General features: G+C 34.4%; 1 pseudogene; it reads left to right on the top strand.

Moving 5' to 3' along the window:
- Positions 1-2,124: 2,124 nt before the first annotated feature.
- On the top strand, positions 2,125-2,802 carry LOC100684619 (annotated as a pseudogene).
- The last annotated feature ends 24,312 nt before the right edge of the window (positions 2,803-27,114 follow it).

The following is a 27,114-nucleotide window of genomic DNA, read 5'->3' as shown; positions in this document are numbered from 1 at the left end:
TTTATTATTAAAAAACAAATCTAATTTGACATTTGTTTTCTTTTACCACTTTAAACTGTTTCATATTTTTCTGACTTCCATAACTTTTATTGGAAAGTAAGCCACAAATTTATTGTTCTTCTTTATAGGTAGTATGCAGTATGCTTGTTCTGTCTTTGGTTGCTTGCTTTCTTTTCTTTCTTTAGTTTTTAGTAGTTTGCCTAAGTTTTTCTTGGTGGTGTTGGGTTTGTTTGATTTGTATTTTTCCTTCTACAATTCTTGAGCTACTTGAAAACTCTAACTAGTTGTTTTTTTTCAGTTTTGGAAAATTTTTGGCTAATATTATTTCAACTATTGTTTTTACCCCATCCTTTCTTTTTCCTCCTTTTGAAACTCCTTTTACAGATATTTTAGACCTTCTCATTATAGCCCAGAAGTCTCTTATCTTCTTTTTCAGTTGGTCTTACCTTTCTAACTCTATTCTTAGTGTGGATATATTCTATTGAATTATCATCATTTAATTAATCCTTTCATCTGCTACATTTCATCTGTTTTTAAACCTAAATACTACATTCCCATCATTACTTTTGGTAATTTAAGTCCTAATTTTTGCAATTAATATTTTTATATGACCTGGGTTCTCTGGTTTAATTTCCTATCTTATAATTTACTTCATTAACATAATAAGTATAATTATTTTAAAGCTGAAGTTTAAAACCCTAATGCTATTTATATTACTTGAAGTTTATTTCTGTGATGTCCCAACCACCCCTCTCTCCTGTGATATTTGATCAGGTGAGCCTAAAAAATGCTTTGTGTGATACTATGTTTCAGACATTGTTTGCAGAAATTTTAGTAAGCTCTGGATATTATTTGTATGTTACTTGTTGCATGTTTTTGAATACTATTTATCAATTTAAGTGAAATATTCTATTATTAGTTTTCTACTGATTTAAAAATTATGAAATGTGATTGAGCTTGGGAAGATGGCAGAAAGGAGGACCTTAAGCTCACCCAGTCCCATGTTTATAACTTGAAATTACTCACATCCATGTAAACAAGCTGGAGAGCAATCTAAAGGCTGGCAGAACAAACTCTACAACTAAATGCAGAGAAAAAGTCACATCTGAGAGGTTAAGAAGGGCAGAAGAAGTGGTTGGGAGTTGCCCACAGGAAGAAGGAGCTGTGCCCAAGAAATGGGGAAAGAAACGGTCCCTTGCACCAGGGAGCTCACATGGGCAAGACAAACCACACAAAGTCTGGCTTTGAAACTCAGAAAGGCTGAATTCCATGTGGTTGTATAACCAGTGGGACTTGGAGCTTGAAGCTTTACAAGTCATCTAACTCAGCACTGATTAAGCCACAATTTGCACAATTCCTAGGGCAAATAGGAGAGAGATCTCTTTATACAGACTTCAGAGCATTTGGGAGACTTCCTCAGGAATAGAGGAGCTGACGGATGCCATTTTCCTCCTTTATCCCTCTGCATAAACACAGGGCTATCTGCAGAAAGCAGCACTTTACAGAAAATTACTATCTAACCTGTTAGCAGCGCACTCAAACCACACATTCTCCTGAGGACTCTTGCACTCAAAGCCTTCTAGTCTAGGCCCTGGACTCAGCACAGATTTTGCTTTCACTGCTGCCTTACCTCTGAGCCTTTCTATGCTCCAATACCCTAGAACCTGCCTACCTGGGTCTCACTAACTCCACGGAGAGCAAGCACAGCCCACAGCAAGCGGAGAGTAGATTCAGATGTCTGGCCTGAAATAAAAGGTAGACTCAGACACAGTAGCAGGATACTAACAACACACATAGACAACTGTTCTGAAGTGCCAGGTTCTGGTTAACGGGGACACTGCACTGCATGGTATTTGTACGACCTCTTCTTCATAAAGCTACTGCTTTCAAGAGCACATATAGCTGACTTTTCTAACACAGAGAAACAGAGAGGTAGACAAAGTGATAAGACAAAGAAATGTGTTCCAAGTAAAAGAACAGCACAAAATCACAGCAAGAGATTAAGCAAAACAGAAATATGTAGTGTGCCTGATAGAGAATTTAAAGTAATGATGATAAAGATACTCATTGGATTTCAGTAAAGGGTGGAGGACATCACTGAGACATTTATCAAAAAAATAAAAAATGACTCCCAAGAGGGCGGACCTACTGGGCTCCATCCTGAGCTCCATGGAGAAGCCACCCAGCCTCGGGGACCAGGAGTCTTCAGGGCAAGGCCCAAGAGCAGGCTGCGCACCTGAAGAAACTACAGGAGCAAGAGAAACAGCAGAAAGTGGAGTTTCATAAAGGGAAGGAGAAAGAAGTATCGGATTTCATGCAAGACAGAGCGCAGATCAAGAAAAAGTTTCAGCCAATGAACAAGATAGGAGCATCCTACACGATGTCGTGGAAGTGGCTGGCCTAACGTCCTTCTCTTTCCAGGAAGATGACAAGAGTCACTTACATAATCTTCAAAAAGGAGTTTGCGCCGTCCGACGAGGAGCTGGACTCCTACCGCCGGGGCGAGGAATGGGACCCCCAGAAGGCTGAGGAAAAACGGAAGCCGAAGGAGCTGGCCCAGCGGCAAGAGGAGGAGGTGGCACAGCAGGGCCCGGTGGTGGTGAGCCCTGCTAGTAACTACAAAGACAAGAACACCACTTCATCCGCTGGGGGCAGCCAAGGACGCCGCCCACATGTTACAAGACCTATGGCTAGCCCGTGGCCAACAAGAGGGACACGCGCTCCATTGAAGAGGCCATGAACGAGATCCGGGCCAAGAAGCGCCTGCGGCAGAGCGGGGAAGAGTTGTCACTCGCGTGCTAGGCACCGCGGCCCCGGGGGCAGGCGCGGGGCAGGGTGGAGGGCAGGGGGCAGGGGGACCGGCTGCTGCTGCTAGAACCTATCCTGGAGCCCCAGCTCCGCACTGACCCTGACAGCCGTGCCTCTGGCTTGGGGGGTGGGGGGGGGGGAGGGTGTGCGACGTGTCACTGCAGGAGCTTGGACGAGTGTGCGGCATGCGTGTGCGCAAGTGTGTGAGAGTGTGTGAGTGTGCAGGTGGGTATTTAACGTGTATTATTCTTCTTTCTCCTTGGACTGTCTTCCCCGTGAAAGGGGGCTGGGATGACTTCACATTCAATAAACACTGTTGGTTGGACCTGAAAAAAAAAAAAAACAATAAAAATAAAAAAATAATATAGATAAAGAACTCCATAAAAGTAAAAATACAATAAATGGAATAAATAGGTTATAGGAAGCTGAGAAACATAAAAGTGGCCTGGAGGATAGAATAATGGAAAACAAGATGAAGAGGGAAGAGAGAAATATTTCATAATAAGAATGGACTTGGAGAACTCAATGACTCCATCAAGCATAATAACATTTATATAGCAAGCCTCCCAGGAGGGCATGAGTAAAAAGGGGGCAGAAAATATATTTGAAGAAATAATAGCTGAAAACTTCCCAAATCTGGTGAGGAAACAAGAAATTCAGATTTAGGAGGTATAGATTCCCCCAACAAATTCAACCAATGGAGGTCAACACCAAGACACATAGTAATTAAAAAGGCAAAAAAAAAAAAAAAAAAGTCATAAAGAATTTTAAAGGTGCAAGGGAAAAGAAGACAGTTATGTACAAAGGAAACTACATAGGGCTATCAGCTTATTTTTCAGCAGAAATTTTGCAGGCCAGAAGAGGGTGGCATGATATATTCAAAGCACTGAAAAGGAAAAATCTGTAGCCTATCTATTCACCAATAAGGCTATCATTTAGAATAGAGAGATACAGAGTTTCCCAGACAAAAGTTGAAGGCATTATGACCACTAAACCAGGAAACACTGGAACTCTTTCAGTGGAAAGAAAACACCATACATAAGAATTAAAAAAAAAAAAAAAGGAAACACAAAAACTAAAAAAATATATCTGTAAAAATCAGTCAAGAGAAGCACAATATGAAATAATTAAAATATGATACCAAATATCTGAAATGTGGAGGGGAGAGGGGTAAAGAATGGGTTCAAAATTAAGCAACTATCAGTTTAATATAGATTGTTATATGCAGAAGATGTTATATATAAACTGAATGGTAAGCAGAAATCCAAAAACAGTAATAGATATGCAAAAATAAAGATTAAGGAATGCAAGTATTTTGCTAAACAAAGTCAACTAATTATGACAAGAGAGAGTAGGAGAAGAAAGGAACAGAGAGGATATAGAAAACAACCAAAAAAAAAAAAAATAGAAAACAACCATAAAACAAGTAAGAAAATGGCAATAAATACATACCAATACGTATTTTCAATGTAAATAGACAAATCTCCAATCAAAAGATATAAGATGTTGGAATGAATAAAAATATAAGACCAATTTATATGCTGACTATGAGAGACTCATTTCAGATTTGAAAGGAATGGAGAAACATTTATTATGCAAATAGAAGTGCAAAGAAAGCTAGAGTAGCAATACTTACATCAGACAAAATAGAGTTTAAAACAAAGGCTATAAAAGTGAACAAAAAAGGACTATATAATCATAAATGTTATAATCCAACAAGAAGATACAGCAATGATAAATAGGGCAGTCCCAGTGGCTTAGTGGTTTAGTGCCACTTTCAGCCCAGGGTGTGATCCTGGAGACCTGGGATTGAGTCCCATGTCGGGCTCCCTGCATGGAGCCTGCTTCTCCCTCTGCCTGTGTCCCTACCTTTCTCTCTCTGTATCTCTCATGAATAAATAAATAAAATATTTAAAAAATGATAAATATTAATACTTCCAACATGAGAATACCCAAGTACATAAGTCAGTTAATAACAAACATAAAAGAACTAATTGATAACAATAATAATAGTGGACTTTAACATTGACTTACATCTATAGATCATCCAAACAGAAAATCAACAAGGAAAACAGTGGTTTTGAGTGACAGCTTGCATCAGATGGATCTTACAGATGTATTCAGAATGTTTCATTTTAAAACAGCAAAATCAACTTTTAATTTTCATGTGTGCATATGCTATTCTTCAGAATAGATCACATATTAGGCCACAAGCAAGTCTTAAAAAACTCAAAAAGATTGTAATATTACCATGCCCCTCTTTTGACCACATTATGAAAGTAGAAATCATCCACAAGAAGAAAAGTCTGGAAAGCACACAAATATATTGATATTATATGGCATGCTATTAAACAATGAAAAGATCCAAAAGAAATCAAAGACAAAAGCAAAAAATACATAGAGACAAATGAAAATTTAAATACTATGATTCAAAATCTTTGGGACACAGCAAAAACGTGTTTTAAGGGGGTAGTTTATAGCAATACAGGCCTACCCCCAGGAAGCAAGAAAGATCCCAAATAATCAGCCTAACGTTACATCTAAAGGAGCTATAAACAAACAAAACTCCAAACCAATACAAGTAAGAAAATAGTAAAGTTGAGAGCAGAAATAAACTAGAATCAAAACAAAACAAAACAACAAAACAAAAAACAAACAAAACCCCATCAATATAACAGATCAATGAAACCAGTATCTGATTCTTTGAAAAGATCACCGAAACCAATAAACCTTTTCCTAAATTCATTAAAAAACCAATAAAATAAACCTTTTCCTAGATTCATTAAAAAGAAGGATAAAGGGAGGAGAGAGAGAGAGAAAGAGAGAGAGAACTCAAATATCAGAAATAAAAGGGGAGAAATAACTAGTGAAACCACAGAAATACAAAAGAATGTGAGAGAACATTTTGAAAAATTATATGCCCACAAATTCGACAATTTAAAAGAAACATACATTTTTAAGAACATATGACCTCCCAAGGTTGAATCAGGGAGAAGTAAAAAAATTTAAGCAGACTGACAACCAGCAATAAAATTGAATCAGTAATAAAAAAAACTCTCAGCAAATAAAAGTGCCAGACCAGATGGCTTCAGAGATGAATTCAATCAAACATTTAAAGAGAAGTTGAAACTATCTCAAACTATTCCAAAAACTAGAAGAGGAAAGAAAAGTTCCTAATTCATTCTATGAAGCCAGCATTACCCTCATACCAAAACCAGATAAAGACACTACAAAAAAAGGGAGAACTACAGGCCAACATTTCTTATGAACATAAATATAAAATTCCTCAACAAAATACCAAATCCAATGATACATGAAAAGAATCTTTCACTATGATAAAATGAGATTTATCCCTGGGATGCAAAGGAAGTTCAATATTCACAATGTTAAACATCACGTTAAAAAAAACAAAAAACAAAAAACAAAACATCACGTTAATAAAAGAAGGAATGAATACCATATGATCATTTCAATTGATGTAGAGAAAACATTTAACACAGTACCATACGATGCATGATAAACGCCCTCAACAAAATAGGGTTAGAGGGAACATACTTCAGCATAATACAGGCCATATATGAAAAACTCACAGCTAACAGCAGACTGAGTGGGGAAAAACTGAAATTGTTTCCCCTAAGGTCAGGAATAAGACAGGAGTATCCAGTATCCAATCTAACCATTGTTATTAAACATAGTGCTAGAAGTCAGAAAGCAGATAAAAAGGAAGGAATAAAAACCATCCAAATTGGCAAGGAAGAAGTAAAACTTTCAAACTTTCAGTATTTGGAGATGCCATGATACTATGTTGAAAACCCTAAAGATTCCACTAGTACACCATGAAAAGTGATAAATAATTTGTTGAAGTTGCAGGATATAAAATCTACATATGGAACTCCATGGCGTTTTTATACACTAATATTGAAGCAACATAAAGAAATTGAGGAAGGAATTCCATTTACAATTGCATGAAAGATAATAACATACCTAGGAATAAACTTAACCAAGGAGGTGAAAGATTGGTACTCTGAAAATTGTAAAACATTCATAAAAGATATTGAAAACAGCACAAACAAGTGGAAAGACATCCCATGCTCATGGATTGGAAATAACAATATTGTTAAAATGTCCATACTACTCAAAGCAATCTATACATTTAATGCAATCCCTTTCAAAATGTCAATAACGTTTTTTCACAGAAATAGAACAAAATATCCTAAAATTTGAGCAGAACCACAGAAATCACAGAGTAACCAACATAATCTTGGATGAGGAAAAGCTGGAGGCATCACAATTCCACATTTCAAATTATAAAACAAATTGTCAGTAATCATAATCGTATGGTACTGGCACAAAAATAGGCTTATAGATCAAGGGGTAGACTAAAGACACAGAAATAAACACACATTTATATGGGCAATACATCTTTGACAAAGGAGGAAAGAGCATGCAATGGGAAAAAGTCTCTTTAACAAATGTTGTTGGGAGAAGTAGATAGCTACATGCAAAATAATGATACTGGAACTGGCTTACACCATACAGAAAGATAAATTCAAAATGGGTTAAAGACCTAAATGTGAGGCTGAAAATATAAAAATTTTGGAAGAGAGCACAGACAGTTAATTTCTCTAACATCAGACATAGCAACATTTTTCTAGATATATCTCCTAAGGGAAGGGAAAAAAAAAAAAAAACTCTTGGGACTACATCAAAATAAAAGCTTTTGCACAATGAAGGAAACAACAAAAGTAAAAGGTGACCGATGGAATGGGGAAGATGTTTGCAAATGACATATCTGATACAGGATTAGTATCCAAAATATATAAATAATTTGGAAAACTCAACACATATACACATACACAAAACAAATTAAATGGGTAGAAGACATGAATAGACATTTCTCCAAAGACATCCAGATAGCCAAGACACATGTGAAGATGCTCAATATCATGAGTCATCAAGGAAATGCAAATCAAAACTAATACTATATCAACTCGCACCTGTCAAAATGGCTAAAGTAAAAAACACAAGGAACAAGAAGTGTTAGTGAGGATTGGAAAAAAGGGAACCCTTTTACTGTTGGTAGAAATGCAAACTTTTGCAGCCACTGTGGAAGACACTATTAAAGTTCCTCAAAAAGTTAAAAATGGAACTACTCAATGATCCAGTAATTGCACTACTGAGTACCCAAAGAATCCCCCTTGCCAAAAAAGAAACCCACCAAAAAACAAAAAACAAATTCAAAGGAACATATGTACCCCTATATTTATAGTCGCATTATTTACAATAGCCAAGTTATGGAGGCAGTCCAAGTGTCTGTTGATAGATGTATAGATGTAAAGAAGAAGTGGTATATATGCACAATGGAATACTACTCAGCCATAAAAAAGAATGAAATGTTTCCATTTGCAACAGCACAGATGGAACTAGAGAGTATTATACTAAGTGAAATAAGACAGTCTGAGAAAGACAGATACCATATGATTTCATTCATATGTAAAGTTTAAGAAACAAAACAAATGAACAAAGGAAAAAAAAAGAACCCAAAATATAAACTCTTAACTATAGAGAACAAACTGATGGTTAACAGAGAGGAGGCGGATGAAATAGGTGAAGGGGAGTAAGAGTACTTATCTTGATGAACATTGAGTAATGTATCAAATTGTTGAATCACTGTATTGTTCTCCTAAAATTAATATAACATGGTATTTTAACTATATTGGGATTAAAGTAAAAACAATAAAGAATTATGGAATGTATTAGAGTTTATCAAGTGTTTATTCATAATTAGTTGAGATAATTTGTGAGTCACATTAATGAATTTTTATATTTCATGGAGCGTAGATAACATACTATAAAACTTAGCCTTTTAAACTATATACAATTTAGTGCTTTTTCATATACTCACAAAGATGTGTGATCATCATCATTATTGAAATCAAGAACATTTTCATCACTTCAAAGAGACATATACTCATAATTCTTCCATGAAATCCCCTCTCACTCCTTCAACGATACTAAACTACTTTTCATCTTCATGAGTTTGCTTATCTTGGACATTTCAAATAAATGGAATCATGTGACTTGCCTTTTGTGAATGGCTTCCTTCATTTAACATAAATTTTCAAGATTCACCTATGTTTAGAATGTGTCAATATTTTTTAGATGAGTGAATAAAATTCATTCTATGGACTTGCCATGTTTTATTTATCTGTCCATCATTTTAAGGACATTTGAGTTATTTCTACATTTTGGCTATTTTTAATAATGTAGCTATAAATATTCATATATAAGTTAAAATTTTTTAAGACAATTCTTTAGAGTTTTATGTTTACAACAAGATTGAGTAGAAGATACATTTATTTTCCATATACCCCTTGCCTTCATATATATGTAGCCTCCCCATTATCAACATCACACACCAAAATGATACATTTTTACTGAGGATGAAACTATGCTGATACATTTTAATAACTCAAAGTACATAGTTTAAGTTTACTGTAGGATTCACTCTTGATGTTGTACATCCCATAGGTTTAGACAAACGTTTAATGACATATTGAAGCTGGAAGGCTTGGTTCTTCTTGTCTCACAGAGTTGAAGAATAAATCTTGCGGACAAAGAAGAGTAAAGCTATAGAAGTTTATTAAGCAAAGATAGAGAAAGCTCTCAGAAATGAGAGGGGTCCAGATTATATCATCTGCAATTATAGACAGTTTTTAATTCATGTCTTCCAATCTGGATGCTTTTTAAGTATGTTTTTTTGCATAATTTTCTTACATAGAACCTCTAGTACAATGTTGAGTAGAAGTGGTGAGAGTGGATATCCTTATATTCTGTTGATCATAAGGGAAAGTACTTGGTCATTTATCACTAAGCATGGTGTTTTTTTGTTTTGTTTTGTTTTGTTTTTATAGATGTTATTAAGGAAATCCTTCTGGTTTTAGTTTCTTGAATGGTATTTTTTTTTCTTTCAATCATAAAACGGTGTTTGATGTTTGATCTTGTCAAATGCTTTTTCTACATCTCCTGAGATGTGGGCTTCTTTCCATTATCTATTATCTGTCTATCTATTATCTATTGTGATTGATGAGGGATCATAAGGCTAGCTGAGGACAAAGCACAAATGGACGTCCTGCATCCCTGTCTCCCCACTTCTGGGTAGGGTATGTGTGACATTCCTCCAGGAAACTTCCAGCTATCTTAATGTTATGCTTTGCTAAAGGGAAAAACAAACTTAGCTTGTTTGTAGAACAAATATAGAAATAACTCAAAATAGCAATGCCTCCAGTATCCTGAGGTAGTTCTTTAGCATATGGAAGTCCTTTTGGAAACTTCCCTTTTTCATTACCTCCCCCAACCTGTTAGTATATAATCAGTTTCTCCTCACAACCCCAGTGCAGCTCTTTCTGCCCATGGGTCCTGTCCTAGTGCTTTAATAAAATCACCTTTTTGCACCAAAGTCTCAAGAATTCTTTCTTGTCCATGGGCTCTCGATCTTACCCCAACACACCTCACCTGTATTTAAAGTATCAGTGATGACCATATGTTTTTTGACCTTTATTCTATTATTGTGGTGTATTACATTGATTGATTTTTGTATATTGAACCAAACTTGAATTTCTGGGATAAATTCCAATTATTCATGGCATCTATATATATACATATAGCTAGATTTGAAATGTTAATTTTTGTTGGGAATTATATTTATATTCATAAGGGATATTGATCTGCAGTTTTTTTGTTTCTTTAGTTTTGGTTTGTGGATGTCTTTGGACTTTTTATTAGGGTATTATTGGTTATATAGAATGAGTTGAGGGAGTATTCCCTCTTTTGCCTATAAAAGTTTGTGAAGGATTAGCATTCTTTTATGATACTTTTTATTTCTAGTAATGCCTATTCTTTCATTTCTGATTTTAGTAATTTGATTCTTTTTAATTTTGGTCAACTGATGAGGGAGCAGAAGGCAAGCTGAGGACAAAACACAAGCTTGGGGATGCCTGGGTGGTTCAGTTGGTTGGCTACAAGTCTGACTTAAGCTTGGGTCATGATCTCAGAGTCCTGGGATCAAGCCCCATGTTGGGCTCCCTGCTCAGTGGGGAGCCTGCTTCTCCCTCTCCCTCTGCAGCTCCCCCTCCTTGTGCGCTCTTTCTCTCTGTGTCCAATAAATAATAAAAAAAATATTTTTAAAAAGCCCCAAGCTGACCCTGCAACCCATCCCCAAGGGGATAAATGTGACATCCTCAGGCACTCCTGTCTGCCCTAAAACTAAGGGAAAGGAAAAAAACGAATAGTAAACTGATAAAGATCCTATGTGATAAAAATACTAGGAACATTTTCTGTTCTAGTATTTTGTCTTTGACTCTGGTTCCTGATACTGAGTTTCTAAGTCCCTTGGAATTTCCTGAGTGATAGGAATGACTTTAGTTTAATAAGGTGATTTTTGGGTTTTCTCCTGATAGGAGCTATCACTAGAAAGTCAAAAGCATGGTTAGTAGCTTGGAAGTTTTAGTCTCACATCCCATTCTTCAGAGAGGGCAAAGGACTAGAAATGAAGTTAATGATCAATCATGCCTCCATTATGAAATTTCTATAAAAATCCTCAGATATGGGATTCAGAGAGCTTCCAGTTTGCTAAACACATAAAGGTACTAGGGAAGTGGTGTGTGTGTATACAGGGAATGCATGGAAGCTCCATGTATTTTATCACATATCTTGCTCTACACATCTCTTCCATATGGATGTTCATCTGTGTCCATTATTACATCTCTTTATAATAAACCAATAAAGAGCAAGCAAGCTGCTTTCCTGAGTTCTGTGAGTCACTCTAGCAAATTAATTAAACCTGAGAAGGAGGTGATTGGAATCTCTTATAGCTGATTGTTCAGAAGCATGGGTGACAACATGGATTTACAGTTGGCTTGTGAAGTGGGTGGGGTGCATTCTTGTGGGTCTGAGCTTTTAATTCATGGGATTTGATACTATATATAGGAGATAGTGTCAGAATTGAGTTAAATTGTAGAATGCCTAGCTGGTGTTGCAGATGCTTGATGTGGGGAAAAAAATAAAAATGAAAACACATATCTGGTGTCAGAAGTGTTTTCAGTGTGACAATATAAGTAAAGGAGAAACACAATGGAGGAGTAGTGTACATTTTCTTTATACCTTTGCTCTTTGGGCTCCATTCCCTTCCAAATCCTTTGTGCTGTTGTTGTCATATAAATTAAATCCTTATCTGTTGTATGCTTACCAACACAGACTTATAATTATTGCTTTATATAGTTGTCTTTTAAACTAGATAAGAGGAAAGAGTTACAAACAAACATTTATACTTTAAAAAAGTTTACCTATATAGTTATATTTACTGGTGCCTATTTATTTATTATTGTTTCACCCTGAAGGATTCTCTTTTGTATTTGTTGTAGGGACGTATGCTAACAATGAACTCTCAGTTTTTGTTTTTTCTGGGAATTATTTTAATTTCTCCTTCATTTGTAAAGGATAATTTTGCCTGATATACAATTCTTGGTTGACAGTCTTTTTCTTTCAGCACCTTAAATATACTATGCCATTGCCTTTTGACTCCCATGGATTCTGATGAGAAATCAGTTTATATCTTATTTATGAACACTTGTATATGACAAGGCACTTCTCTATAGCTGTTGTCAAGATTCTCACTTGTTGGCTTTAAATTGCATAATCATGATGTGTCTAGGTTCAGATTTTTTTTGAATTTACCCCACTTTGAGTTAATTCAGACTTTTGAATATGTAGATTAATGTTTCCATCAAATTTTGAACATTTTTGCTTATTATTTCTTCAATATTCATTTGATCTTTTACTCTACTTTTGGAGCTTTCATTATGTGTATTCTGGTTTTGTTTTATAATTTGCATTTCACGTCTTTATTACTATTCTCTATTTGGTGTGAGACATTACTTTTCATATATTCCCTTTGTTTTTTTGGTATAGTCTCCTTTAGTTTTTTGGACATATTTTGAAAAGCTGATTTAAAGCCTTTGTCAAAAAAAAAATAAATAAATAAAGCCTTTGTCAGATAAGTCCAAAATCTGTGCTTCCTCAGGGACAAAGTCTGATCGCCTTTTTCCGCTTGGTTATGGACCATATTTTCTTGTTTCTTTACATTTCATATATATATATATATATGAATATATATATATTTAAATTGAAAATAGTAATCTCTGTAAACTCTGAAAATCATATTCTTCCTCTTATTGAGGTTTTCGTTTTTGCTGTTTGTTGTAGTGTGTTTGTTTAGTGACTTTTTCTGAACTAATTCTGTAAAGTTTTTATTCTTTGTTATATGAGGTTATGGAGGCTTCAGCTCAGTTATCTTAGTGGTCAGCAGAAGACTGCACAGAGATTTCATGGATACCTGGAACCAGTAATTATTCCAATGTTTGCAAAGGGGCTCTATAGGCATGTTAGTGAATGCACATTTTAATATTCAGCCAGGGAGTTTGCAACTCTGCCTTGGCCTTCACTACCTACTTGTGCAGAGCACCATGATTAGCTAGAAGTTAGGGTATAGGGCCTTTGGCACTCTTTCCTGTGGTAGTACAGTGCCCTGGGAATTCAGAGCGCTGTGTACATGGTATTTTAGATTCCCAGAATTACATCAGAATTTTTTCCAAATCTTCTATTGATGTCTTAGTTGTTTTTTTTTTTTTTTTCCCTTTAAGCTTTTTGGTGAGCCTATTGTGTACTTTGTTTTATCTATCACCTCAAGCCACATCTCAGCATCCATCATGATGTTCAACACTTGTCTCTAGTTGTTTTTGACAAATACTCCCTTTACATTTTACTCACGGGAAAAGGCTATGCACACTATGTCGTTACTCTAAGTCACTTTAAATAAAGATAGCATTGCAAGAGAGACCTTCCAAGGAAACACCAGTAGATCAAATAATAAAAAATTCTCTGTGAATAGAGCTGTAAAAAAGACTCAACCCTTTACTAGTCCCTTCTAGTGACTAGTATGCTTCATTTTCACTGTGGTTGCAGGCTTTTGGCTTTCAAGGCTATTGCAAAGCTCAGGAGGTAGAGCAAGTTAAAATATCACAAACATGCTTACAGAGAATCTATTGCTTTTATTGATGATAAATGCTCTCTAGTTTTCTACAAGTCTTTGGTTAATTCCTTGAGTTCTGCAAAAGTTTATTCTGAAGTTTTTGCCAATGTTCTCCTTGCTTTTGTGGAGGAGGGAATTTTTTGAGGTCCTTACCCCACAATTTTAACTGATGTCACTACTAATAAATTCTTAATATTATGCCATCCCTGAATTCCTGGACCAAGTTCAATGTGTAGTCTATATGTATTGCTGCATTTAAGCTTTGAAATACTTCATTTAGAATTTTTTTGATACTGTTCTTACTCTGTTCTTATCTGGTATTGGTATCTTGGTTTTCTAATTTTAATTGAAGAGAGTAACCAAATAATAATTTAAATTTAGCCATTGTCCTGGTGTTGATATGCATACAGTCTGTAGTCTTGCCTACAATTTGTACAATTAAAATGGAGGTTTTAAACAATGACCTTTAGTTCTATAACAACTAAATCTTTATAAGAATGAAGAATGTGATGCTAAATTTTAGAATAATTTTTATTAGATATTCACATAAATATTTTTCAGCTGATTTGATCTCAAGCATTTCACTTCATCAACATTTTTACTGAGATCCAAAATGATTATTGTACCCATATACATTAAGCTCACCAGTACCTATGGCCAGGCCACTAAGAATACTTAAAAATACTGAGCAGTTCTTCATGTTGAATGTGTCTTTTTAGATCTGAACATTCCAAATTCCAGCCACAGCCCTTTCAATTACTGCAATATCATCATTTTGATACATATATGCCTAAAATTAGTTTTACCTAAAAATTTAATATCATTTCAAAATATACTAGTATAAGTATATTAATAAGATTGTGTGTCCCTGGTATATATCTATCCATTTAGAAATCCTGTCATTAATTATTTCTTTCTCCCCCTAAAATATTCAATTTTGACCATATACTAAATATTAAATGGATCAGTGATGTTATAAGGAAGAATAACACACATTGTCTTTTTCTTTAAGGAATCCAAGACTGGTGAGGAGGCAGGTACATAAACACAATCTTGTAATAAGTGCTGTGCTTTGGGTGACCACGTGAATTGGTTTGCCCAGAGCACTTCTAGGATTATATGTGTTGTCCTAATAAAATTAACTGAATCTTCTCCAAATTTAATAAAAAATCCGCCTTGGATGAAAACTATTCTACCTATCTATCATATCCAAAATATTGTGGAAGCAAAAAGTGGACTATCATTTTTGGGGAAAAAAATCTTTATTTTCTATTTATTTTCTGTTTTTCTGTGTACTTACTAAAGTTTGCTCTTTTGCTACAACATCTTAGACCCGGGCAGATTCAGTAATTTCTTATTAACCAACTGTCTTTGGACTTTATTTTCTTCTCCCTGGAGGTCTGGGATTCATCAAAGTGAGGATTTAATCACATAGGCTCAGGCCAAACATACTGTGAGAACATGTTCCATTTGTTACTTGGCTCTGCCAATGCACATAAATCTATCCTGACTTTAGACTGCTTTGTATCAGAGGCAAACATCCATAAAGGACTCTCAGATAATTCTAATAGGGCCTCAGATACATCTGCTGGTGGGTATTTGGTTCCCATTGAGACCCAGGTTCCTGAAATAAAATTCTCAACACCAAAATCTCTATGTTCATGGAAAGTTTAATATAACCCACAAAATACATTAATTTATATTGGTATCTTTTAATTTTTAATTGCAGTAATTCAGAGAAGATTAAAAACAAATACTTGGAAACTTAAAAAAAAATAAATTCCAGGTGTCCTTAAGATGTAGGGCCTGAATAGGGCATTGCAAGCCAGGGTTTTTCCTAGATGATGTCTGTAGTCAGAGGAAACAGAATCAAGAAAATCATTTTAGGGATTGGAAGTTCCTCCATAATATGCATGAAATATCTATGTTAATGCCTTGGTTAATTTTCTTTAAGAATTATTCCTACACCGTGAATTTTTATTTTTGTCTAAATTATGTATATTTGATTTTTGATAGGTAGTTCATATACACAGTGAAAAATTCAAACATTATATAAAACTTGGGAAACAATCTTCAATCTACCTCTGATACCAGCCATATAGTTCTTTCTATTTTATAACAAACAACATTTTCTGTTCCTTAAGTATTTTTGTAAAAATATTTTATGCATATATAATCAAAAACATGCATACATAGTTGTAGATTTTCTTATGGTTTCTTCAAATAGTACTATGGTTTTATTTAATTATTTTACTTATTTAATTTACATGTACATGCTTCCTTGAAACAATCTGGATAAGATTATTGTTTCCATGTAAATTCTCAACATAGTTTATTAAATAATCCAACTTTCCCTTTTAATTTAGATGCCTATTTTGTCATATATTAAGTTCCTACATTTTCCTATTCCATTCCTTTGATGTATCTATACTTTATATGAACAAAACTGTCATATTTTAATTACTTAATATTTATAAAATGTTTTAATATATGCTTGAGCTGATTATTTCTCCATATTCTTCCCTTTTCTTCCCTATTCTGACTTATCTCTGACTATTCTTCCTTGTTTTTTAGGACCTTGGCATCACCTTCCATATGCTTTTGGTGTTTTCATTGCAATCTTGTTAAATTAAAGATTATTTTATGCAAAGCATTAACTAATACAATGTTGACTCTTACTAAAAAAAAATCTGATTTAAGTTTCTAATAGTTTTACTTTGAGTCTCAGGAAAATTTTCAAGTTTTATAGATATAACATCTTACATATTTCTTATTATCTTTACTTCTAATATATTTCAACATTGTTCTATTGAAAATTAATGTTTATTTTATTTATCTTTTAAAATGTTGCTATTTTAATACATGATAATTACAGATTTGTGTGCAACACGTTACTATCAGCTCACCCTGTGGAATTCTGTTTGTTACTGGTTTTCAGTATTAGTTATCTTCTTTTGATGTAAAATTTTAGTGTCTGAAAGTAGAGATAATTCCATACTGTTTCTTTTCCTTGCTTTAAATTGCAATGATAGTACCTTAAGAACAATGCTAAATAATAGCAGTAACGATAAACATCTTACCTTGCTTATACATTTTTTGGGAATGTAGTCAGTGTTTTCTCATTATTTGTGATGTTGGCTTTTGAGTTGGTTATATAATCATGTTATTTATGTCCTATTTCATTAAGATTTTTGGAATCAAGCATGGGTAATTAATATTACCAATTCCTGTTAATGATCTATGGGAATTACCTATTTTTCCTAATGAACTATATGCTTAATTATGTATTTCCCTTTGTTTTTATCCATTGTTGCATTTCTAGAAAAAAAATCCCACTTGATTCTTTTTAATGTTCTGCTTCTTTCTGTTTGTTAATATTTTACTTAGAATTTATTATCAATTGTCACGGTGAGATTGCCCACATCTTTTTTTCTTGAAATATTTGTTGCTGCTGCTATTATTTTTAAATTATTATCCTCACTTCACATAAAGAATTTAGAAGCTTTCTCTTTCTGTGCTTTGGAAAAATTTAAATAGCATTAACTTGTCTGGTCTTGAGAGATGTAGATCTCTTCTGAAAACTGTCTTAGCCCAGTGCTTTTCAGGGAGTAGCTCTTTGACACCTTTTTCTTTTTTATGGTTATCTTTTCTGATTTTCTGTTTCTTTACAGTAATTCTTCCATAAATATAAATATTTCTGTAGGGTCAGATGGTTTTGCATATAAATTCTATGAAATATTTAATGATAAGAATATTACTAATATTACAGCTCAGAAAATAGGGATGGTAGGAACACTTCCAAATTCATTTTATATAGAGATGTAATTTATTAGTTGTGTTAGTTAGGCATCTGTATTTTTTGGTTTTTAAAAAATATCCATTTGCTCTGTCATAGATTGAGATTAGTAATTTAAAGTATTTTGCTAATTGATTTCTCTTTGGTTTTTATATGTTTTTAACTCCAATAATCTTTGCTTTATGATTGTTGATGCTTGTGTTATTTGGTAATCATGTCTGTTACTTTATCATAAATTTCACCCTTAATTGCTGAAAGTACCCTACTATAATGTGCTTCGTGTCTTTTTATTTATTAATTTTTTAAGATTTTATTTATTTATTCATGAGTGACAGAGAGAGGCAGTGACACAGGCAGAGGGAGAAGCAGGCTCCATGCAGGGAGCCTGATGTGGGACTCGATTCTGGAGTCCAGGATCATGCCCTGGGCTGAAGGCAGGCGCTAAACCACTGAACCACACAGGGATCCCCTGCTTCATGTCTTTTAAGTGAATTTTTATCTTCATCTGATATAAAGATCATGCCCATTGTTCTTTTTTGTTTGTTTAATTTGCATTTTTTCTTAGATTTTATTTTTTTATTCAAGAGAGACACAGAAGCAGAGAGGCAGAGATACAGGCAGAGGAAGAAGCAGGCTCCACCCAGCAAGCCCGAGGTGGGAATTGATTCTGGGTCTCCAGGATCAGGCCCTGGGTTGTGCTAAACCACTAAGCCACCCGGGCTGCCCTTAATTTGCATTTACAAACATTTCTTTGCAATCTTTTTTATTTATTTTCCAACTCATTTGCTTTGGATTGTGTCTTATAAATAATGTAATTTTTTTTATTTGTAAGGTAATATGAATGTTTTTTACTTTTACTAAGTGAGTATAAGCCATTCACATTTGTTGATATGGCATATATATTTGAGTTATCTCAAGTTTTTTAATCTATTTTTTTTTTTGTGTGTGTTTTGATAACTTGTAAAAATGTTTAATCTGGCTCTTTCTTTGTTTCGTTTTTTAACATATATTTCTCATGATATATATGCATTTTTGCCATAGTGGCTATATTTATAACCATTATGTCATATAATAACCTACATGATCTTTCTTCAGGATTATTTTTTTAAATCGGTCATACCATGTATCTTGTTTGTGCCTCTTGATCTACTTTCCATATTCTTAATCCCTCTTCTAGGTCTAGAAGTCTGACTGTTATGGATCATATCAATAAATTTCCATAATCTCTAGCTTCTGGTTGGGCTCAGTCAATGATGAAATTTGGCAAGAACTAGTATGGGAGAGGAGAGAAAGTCTTAGTCCTTTGACCTACAATCACTGTCTTTCTTATGGTGATTGATAGTACACAACCCTCTCTACTGCTTCTCTCTCATTCTTTCTGGGATGGGATAGTAATTCTGGCTCTTGCTCTATTTCTTGTTATTTCTCTAAACCCATGCACTATAAATTATTACTTTGAAAATAAGCCTACCTCAAATTTTCCTACTTTCAGTATGTCATCTCTTTCCTTTTTTTTTTTTTTTTTTTAATTTTTATTTATTTATGATAGTCACACAGAGAGAGAGAGAGAGAGGCAGAGACACAGGCAGAGGGAGAAGCAGGCTCCATGCACCGAGAGCCCGATGTGGGATTCGATCCCGGGTCTCCAGGATCGCGCCCTGGGCCAAAGGCAGGCGCCAAACCGCTGCGCCACCCAGGGATCCCTGTCATCTCTTTCCTACTGGACCCCTGACTGCTATAACTATTATAAGCAATGATAAAATAAGCACAATTCCATCTTTTCTCTCCTTCCATTTATCCCACTGACAGATTTTAACTGATTATCATTTTTGTGGATGTCTACCATTGTGCCATTACCTATGCTTACAGCTCTATTACTTGAAAGTCACCTCTATCTTATAAACTCTGAATTCTTGGTATTAAAAATTAAGAACTCTGCACATTTATGCTAGCACTTACATTGCAACCCCCCCCCCCCCCGCCACACACACACACACTCTCTCCAAACGTTAGTTATGTTTTCTATGTGGTCAGAGCTTCAGTTTATATACTATTCTACTAAACTACCCACTATGTTGTATCATATCGCTGTTCTATTTAAATTTAATGCCTACTGTCATCTCTTTTACTTTAGTTTTATAATTCTCATTGGTTGACTGGAGATCCACTTCTGATACATTTAAGTTACTTCTTAGAAGGGTTGCCAGATAAAATAAAAGACATCTAATTAAGTTTTGAACTTCAGGTAAATAGTGAACTTTTTGTAGTATAAGTATGTCCCAAATATTGCATGAGATGTTCTTATTACTCAGTTTGGCAACCTGCTATCTGGCATATACGCTACTGAGTAACACCCTTAGTGTTAACTATTTGTATAATTTGGAGTCTGTCAAAAAACCCTGTGTTTTGATAGCAATTATTTATGTTCAGTTTTTCTTGGAACACAGTATGTACTTTCAGCATGCTACTTAACATTTTCTTTTATTTCCAGTATTTTTTAAATTATGTACTTACCAAGTAGTACATTAAAGATGACTATAAATTCTGTGCCATCTCTCATCAAAACTGAGTGGTAGGAATATTACCCTACCCTTTGAATCTGGGCTGGCTCTGTGTCTGTTTTTGTCTAGAAGAATGTGATAGAAGTGATACTGTACAATGGGAAACTTCTGCTTTCACCCCTCTTGGAAGCCAGCCACCATAAATAAGTCAAACTACCGTGGGGTGAAGCGGAGGTTAGCCTGTAGGAATGTAAGTCTTTGTGTAAGAACTAACTATATTTGGTACTTGAAATCCAGCTCAGTCACTAGTTGACTGCAGTTGACAGGACAGAGAGCAAAAGAACTGTCCAGCACAACTTTTCCTCATCCTCAGAATCTAAGCAAGTAAAATGGTTCTTATTTTGGGTCACCAAATTCTAGGGTTGTTTGCTACACAGCAATTAAATTATTATATCAAAATTTTAAAAATGTGAGTACTCAGTTTTATAAATGTATAGTATCCTTTTCTCTATCTCCAGTATTTTCTATTTAAATCTTTTAAGCATTTCTTTTTTCAACATCATTGTTTCATTTTGTTCACTTTAAGTTTTTCATTTTGTAATTCATGATCATTTCTGTGTTTGGGGCACTGTCTCTTTCTTCTTGCAGTCCTTTCAAATTTATCTTAATTTCTGTAAGGTTTTATCTCATATTTGTCTTGCACTTCCATTCCTGCATACCGCCTACTCACTGTTAAGCTCTTCTTGATGTTGGCAGTCACTTGGCTGGATTTCTACATTCTGTGTTTTTGTGCTTTGTTTCAGAGAAGCTTTGGCTTGGTGAACTTTTTTTTTTTTTTAACTCATAGTGAAATTTGACCATAATTTTCTATGTCTAGACTTTCTTTCTTTTCTTGTAGTATAGTTGTGCAGATTTTCTGCTATTTTCTTTTTTATTAATCATTGAAGTCACAAAGTGAAATTTTCTCCTCTCCCCTGAACCCCCACCCTCCTCAAGTAACAGCTATTTCCTAAATGTTTAATTTAAAGGATGGGTGGCTTCCTGGAATTTCCTTTACTTTCAAGGGTTTTGCATGTGAGATCATGTGGTCATTGCTTCTTGCCATCTATTGGTGATAGATATGTAGTTCTGGGATATTTCTCAATGGGATGGCTTCCTTTTCTCTTGAAGCCACTAAGGCAGACTCTTTAATGAAAACATGGCTAGTTTGTCTCATTTTTATTTAGCCCTATTTCCTGTGTATCTCAGACTCTAAACTCATCTAGGATAATTTCAGATAATTAGGATATATACCCTATTTCTGCTCATACAAAGAAAGATTTTAGGATTTATGGCTTCGGATATGTCTTTTATCTGTGAAGAGCATAGGTCACTAGTTTGTTGACATTAGCAGCCTCAGTGTTTGCTCTGCTCATCCTATCAGGAAAATGCCTGCTTGTTTCCACTTTCTCTTATATGAGGTGGGAGGTTTTTATCTGTGTCCTTATTACATAGCTAATGGAGTATGTAGTTATAAAAAAATATTCTTGTTGCCTTTGGATACTTTCAAAAAGAGAAGTAGAGATTATCATATTATCATTATCTTCAAATGGAAATCTCCATAGAAACTTGTCATGTTTCATATTTGTTTTTATTTGTTTTTATTTTGTGATTATATCAAAGATATAAAAAGTGTGGACAAAAGTGTAAAGTAGATGAATAATTTTAAAATATAATAAAATTGACACTATTAAACATAAGCTTAAGAAAAACAAGAAAGTGGCTAATACATAACTCCTAGTGTGGTTTCTCCATTGAATAAATCACTTTCCATTTTTTCATTGCTTTTCTTTGTAGGTTTATCATATATATTATGTTCCAAGACAATATTTTTGAAGTTTTACCTGTTTTTTTCACTTTGTATAAATATATAAAACATACACTTTTGTAACTTATATTTTTAAATGCCTTGTTATATCTTTGAGAATCACCTATGATGACATGTGCATCTGTAGGCCATTCTTTTTTATTGCTGCATTGCATTTCTTTTTTTTAATAAAAAGACTGTATTTATTTATTCATGAGAGACACACACAGAGAGAGGCAGAGACATAGGCAGAGGGAGAAGCAGTCTCCCCACAAGGAGCCTGATACGGGACTCAATCCTGGACCCCAACATCACGCCCTGAGCCAAAGGCAAACTCAACCACTGAGCCACCCAGGTGTCCCATGCTGCATTGTATTTCTTTGTTTGAATGCACAACAATGTATCTATTCTATTCTTGATAGGTACTGGATTGCTTCCAGTTTTAACTCTTCTGAATAGTGAAGATATGAGCCTGTCTTCTTGTAGCATAAAATGTTTTTGTCCAAAGAATGTACATAAGTATGGAATTGTTAAATAAAGATTAGGCTTATCTTCATATTTGTAAGGTAATTCCAAATAATTTCCTAAGGAGATTATACCAATTTATATTACTATAAATAGTATACAAGAGTTCCAATTGCCCTAAAACTTGACCAACCTGTATTCTTATCCAAGTGTATTATTGCTAATATATCAGGTAATTGTGATTTTAATTCATATTTACCTGGACAGTGAGGTTGAACCTTGTTTTCATGAGTATATGTGTATATATATACATAAAATTATATAATTATATATACATATATATGTATATAGATATGTATATATATGTATATAGATATGTATATACACATCTATATACACATATATATTTCTACCATTAACGCTTCTTCTTTAAAGTACATTTTAATATTTTTCTCTTTTTGCTCTTCTGTGTAAACTTCTTAAATATATATTTTGCCAGCTAATCCACTGTAAATTATATGATTTATAAAAATGTTCTCTCAAATTGTAGTTTACCACTTTATACTGACTATGATTTACTTTGGTGAAAAGGAATTTTTAACTTTAATAAAGTCAAATTTAGCAATTTGTTTCATTTCATAATATTTCAAAGAAATCTTTACCCTAAAACTTGAAGATTTAATGGTTTCCAGAGGCTTTATAGTTTCCCTTCTATTATTATTTCAACTAGCTGGAATTGCTTTTATTTGTGGCTTGAAGTAGGGATCTAATTTTTTTTTTTCTGCAAGGATACTGAATTTTCCTAGCAGCATATTGTGATTTTACAAATATGAGTCTATTTCTGAGATATCTATTATGTTTCTCTGGTCAATTTTTCTATCATGGATTAATATGTCACTGCATAAAAACTACTTGGAATATGTCCCACTCTTTTCTTTAGGTGTAATTGTCTGTAATTGATTCTTATCAATATAAATTTTAAAATATTTTAAGCTTAATTTTTAAAAGAGCCTACTGGGATTGCATCTACTTAAAGTTCAATTTAGAGAAAAAAGGATAATTTTGTAAATAGAGTTTTGATCTCTAAGCATGGCATTGAAATCCATTTGTCTGTCTCTAATATCTTTCAAAAAATTTTATGAAAAAGTTTTATAATTCTTTCTAATGTATTTTCTGATCTTTTGTTCATATTCAGTTTTTAACCTGTAACATTTTTACAAACTGAGCACATCTGTATATAAAGTCCCAAATCATAAAATAGAATGTTACTCCAGAGGACCGATTAATATTCTCTTCCAGTAATTATGGCAACTACCATGTGGCTTCTAACAGCATATTTAATTTTGCATTTTTCAGTGCTTTATATACATGGAACCATACATTATATACTCACATGTCTATATTATTTTTGCTCAATTTTATGAGTGTGTCTCTCTCAATTTGGCACCTATGTATGTATATCACAATGTGATTCTAACTAGCATTTCTCTAATGATTAATGAAGGGAACACGAAATCATGAGTTGGGAGCTCTGTTGATATATTCCAAAAATATCAGCTTTTCAGGATAGAAACCAGAGTAGAAATGGTTGAAAAGTGAATCTGGAGGTGTAAGTAGAAAATATCTCACATAGGATGTCTAATAAATAGTTGTGGTGTGATTTTGGAATTTAGAAAAATGGTTGGAGCTAAAAGTATAAATTTGGTAAATATCAGTATATATTTTTTAAGATTTTTATTTATTCATGAGAGACATATATAGAGAGAAAGGCAGAGACACAGACAGAGGGAGATGCAGTTTCCATGCAGGGAGCGGATGTGGGACTCGATCCGGAGTCTCCAGGATCATGCCCTGGGCTGAAAGCAGCACTAAACCGCTGAGCCACTCGGGCTGCCCAGTAAATACCAGTATATGGATTGTATTTGAATCCAAAGAACTCAAAGAAATTTTAGTTTGTGATTATAGACAGAGAAAATGAGATCTAAGATGATTCTGCTACTATTTTGCCACCATTAATATTCAGAGTCCTAGGAAAAGAAGAATTAAAAAAAAAAAAAAACAAGCAGCGAGGTGTGGGAAAAACTGGAATATTGAGTCCTGAAAACCAAGTAAAAACATTATTTCAAGGAGAAAGGAGTGATTAAACATTTCAATGATTTTGATGGAATAAATAGATTGAAGCCTAAAAGTTGACCATTGATATATATGGCAAGATGGAGTCATTATGAGTATGATAAGAGTTATTTCAGTGGAGTAGTGTCAAAGAAAGGCTAAATGGAGTATGAATTGAGTGAAGATAATAGGTTTATATGACCCACTTGGGGACTTTTTAAAATAAATTGGAACAGAAAAATGAAGCCTTGATTGGACAAGGTTCTGACCTAAAGCAACTTAATTTTATTTTTATTTTTGTATATGTGTATACATATAACCATTTGTTGGGTATCTCCTGTGGCCTAGATGTGGCTTAATTTACCTTCCTATGTATGTAGAATTAGAATCAACAAGAAAGTGTATAGAACTTACCAAGGTCTTACAGCTGGTAAAACCAGAATTAGGACATAAATGTGGCATCCAAAGTGACACAGTATTTTCTAAAATTAATTAATTAATTTAGAGAGAAAGAGGACACACAGGGGAAGGAAGAGGGAAAGGGAGAGAGAGGATCTATTTCAAGCAGACTATGTGCTGAGTGTGGAGCCCAACTCGGTGTTCTTCCCATGACCCTGAAATCATGACCTGAGCCCAAATCAAGAGTTGGACACTACTGACTGAGCCATCCAGGTGCCTCAAGTTACACTCAATTTAGAAATGAATTAAAATCTTTGTTCATTCTGAAGATGGCAAATATGGGAGAATTAATGCCTCTGTAAAGTTACAGTTTTTCAAATATTTGTGATATTCTTGGTGCTTTTTTTTTCATTTCATTTTTTTTACCATAGTAAATGTATTCTTTAATTTCCATTACCTATTTCATCCATACTCCCACCCACCTCCCCTCTGCTAACCAGCAGTTGGTTCTCTGTAGTTGAGTCTTTTTTTTTTGTCTCTCTCTCTTTTTTCCCCTTTACTTATTTGTTTTGTTTTGCAAATTCCACGAGTGAAATCATATGGTGTTTGTCTTTTTGTGACTTATTTTAGTTATCATTATACTCTTTACTTGTATCCATGTTGTTACAAAGAGCAAGATACTCTTTTTATGGCTGAATAATATTTCAGTGTGTGTGTGTGTGTGTGTGTGTGTGTGTGTGTGTGTATCACACGTTCTTTACCATTCATCTCAGTGGATGCTTGGGCTGATTCCATAATTTGGCTATTGTAGATGCTGCTGCTATATACACTGGGGTGTGTTTTCTTTTCTTCTTTTTTTTTTAAAGAGTTTATTTATTCATGAGAGACACAGGAAGAGAAAGGCAGAAACATAGACAGAGGGAGAAGCAGGCTCCCTGTGGGAAAGCCTTATGTGAGACTTGATCCCAGGGTCCTTAGCTGAAGGCAGACGCTTAACCATTGAGTCACTCAGGTATCCCTGGGGTGTATTTTCATGTGGACCTCCTTGAGTTGGATTTTTTGGGGAGAATTTCTGTGCCTCCTGGATCTAGATGTCTGTTTCCTTCCCCAGATTTGGTAAGTTTTCAGCTATTATTTCTTCAAATATTTTTTTTTTTTGCCCTCTTACCTTTCTATTTTTCTTCTGAGATCCCTACAAGGCAGATGTTATTCTACTTGATGGAGGTCACTGATTTTCTTTTTATTTTATTTTTTTTTCACTGATTTTCTTAAGACTATTCTTAATTTGCCTAATTTCCTTTCCTGTCCTTTACTCAGCTTGGTTATTTTCCATTTCTCTATCTTCCAGATCATTAATTTGTCCCTCTGCTTCATCTACCTGCTATTTATTCCATCAAATGTACTTTTAATTTCATTTATCATGTCCTTGATTTCTGATTGTTTTTTTTTTAAATCTCTGTATTAATAGTCTCACTGATGATCTACACTCTTTTTTCGAGTCCAGTGAGTATCTTAGGATCATTACTTCAAATTTTCTTTTTTTATTGTTTTTTTTTTTATTTTTATTTATTTATGATAGTCAGAGAGAGAGAGAGAGAGGCAGAGACATAGGCAGAGGGAGAAGCAGGCTCCATGCACCGGGAGCCCGACGTGGGATTCGATCCCGGGTCTCCAGGATCGCACCCTGGGCCAAAGGCAGGCGCTAAACTGCTGCACCACCCAGGGATCCCAAATTTTCTTTCTTTCTTTCTTTCTTTCTTTCTTTTTTTAAATATTTATTTGAGGGAGAGAGAGAGAGAGAGAGAGAGAGAGAGAGAAAGCATGAGCAGTGGGGAGGGGCAAAGGGAGAGGGAGAAGCAGACTCCTGCTGAGCAAGGAGCTCCATGTGGGGCTCGATCCTGACCCTAAGATCATGACCAGGGCTGAAGGCAGACACTTAACTGACTGAGCCACCCAGGTGCCCCTACTTTAAATTTTCTATCAGGCATATAATTTATATCTGTTTTGCTTTGGTCTCTTGAATGGTTTGATCCTCTTCTTTCATTTGGGAGCTATTTCTCTCTCATTTTGTCTGAAATTCTGTGTTGTTTCTCTGTGT

This window comes from Canis lupus, chromosome 30 (assembly GCF_011100685.1).
Source record: "Canis lupus familiaris isolate Mischka breed German Shepherd chromosome 30, alternate assembly UU_Cfam_GSD_1.0, whole genome shotgun sequence".
NCBI lineage: Eukaryota > Metazoa > Chordata > Mammalia > Carnivora > Canidae > Canis > Canis lupus.
This window is presented reverse-complemented; position numbering and strand designations above follow the sequence as displayed.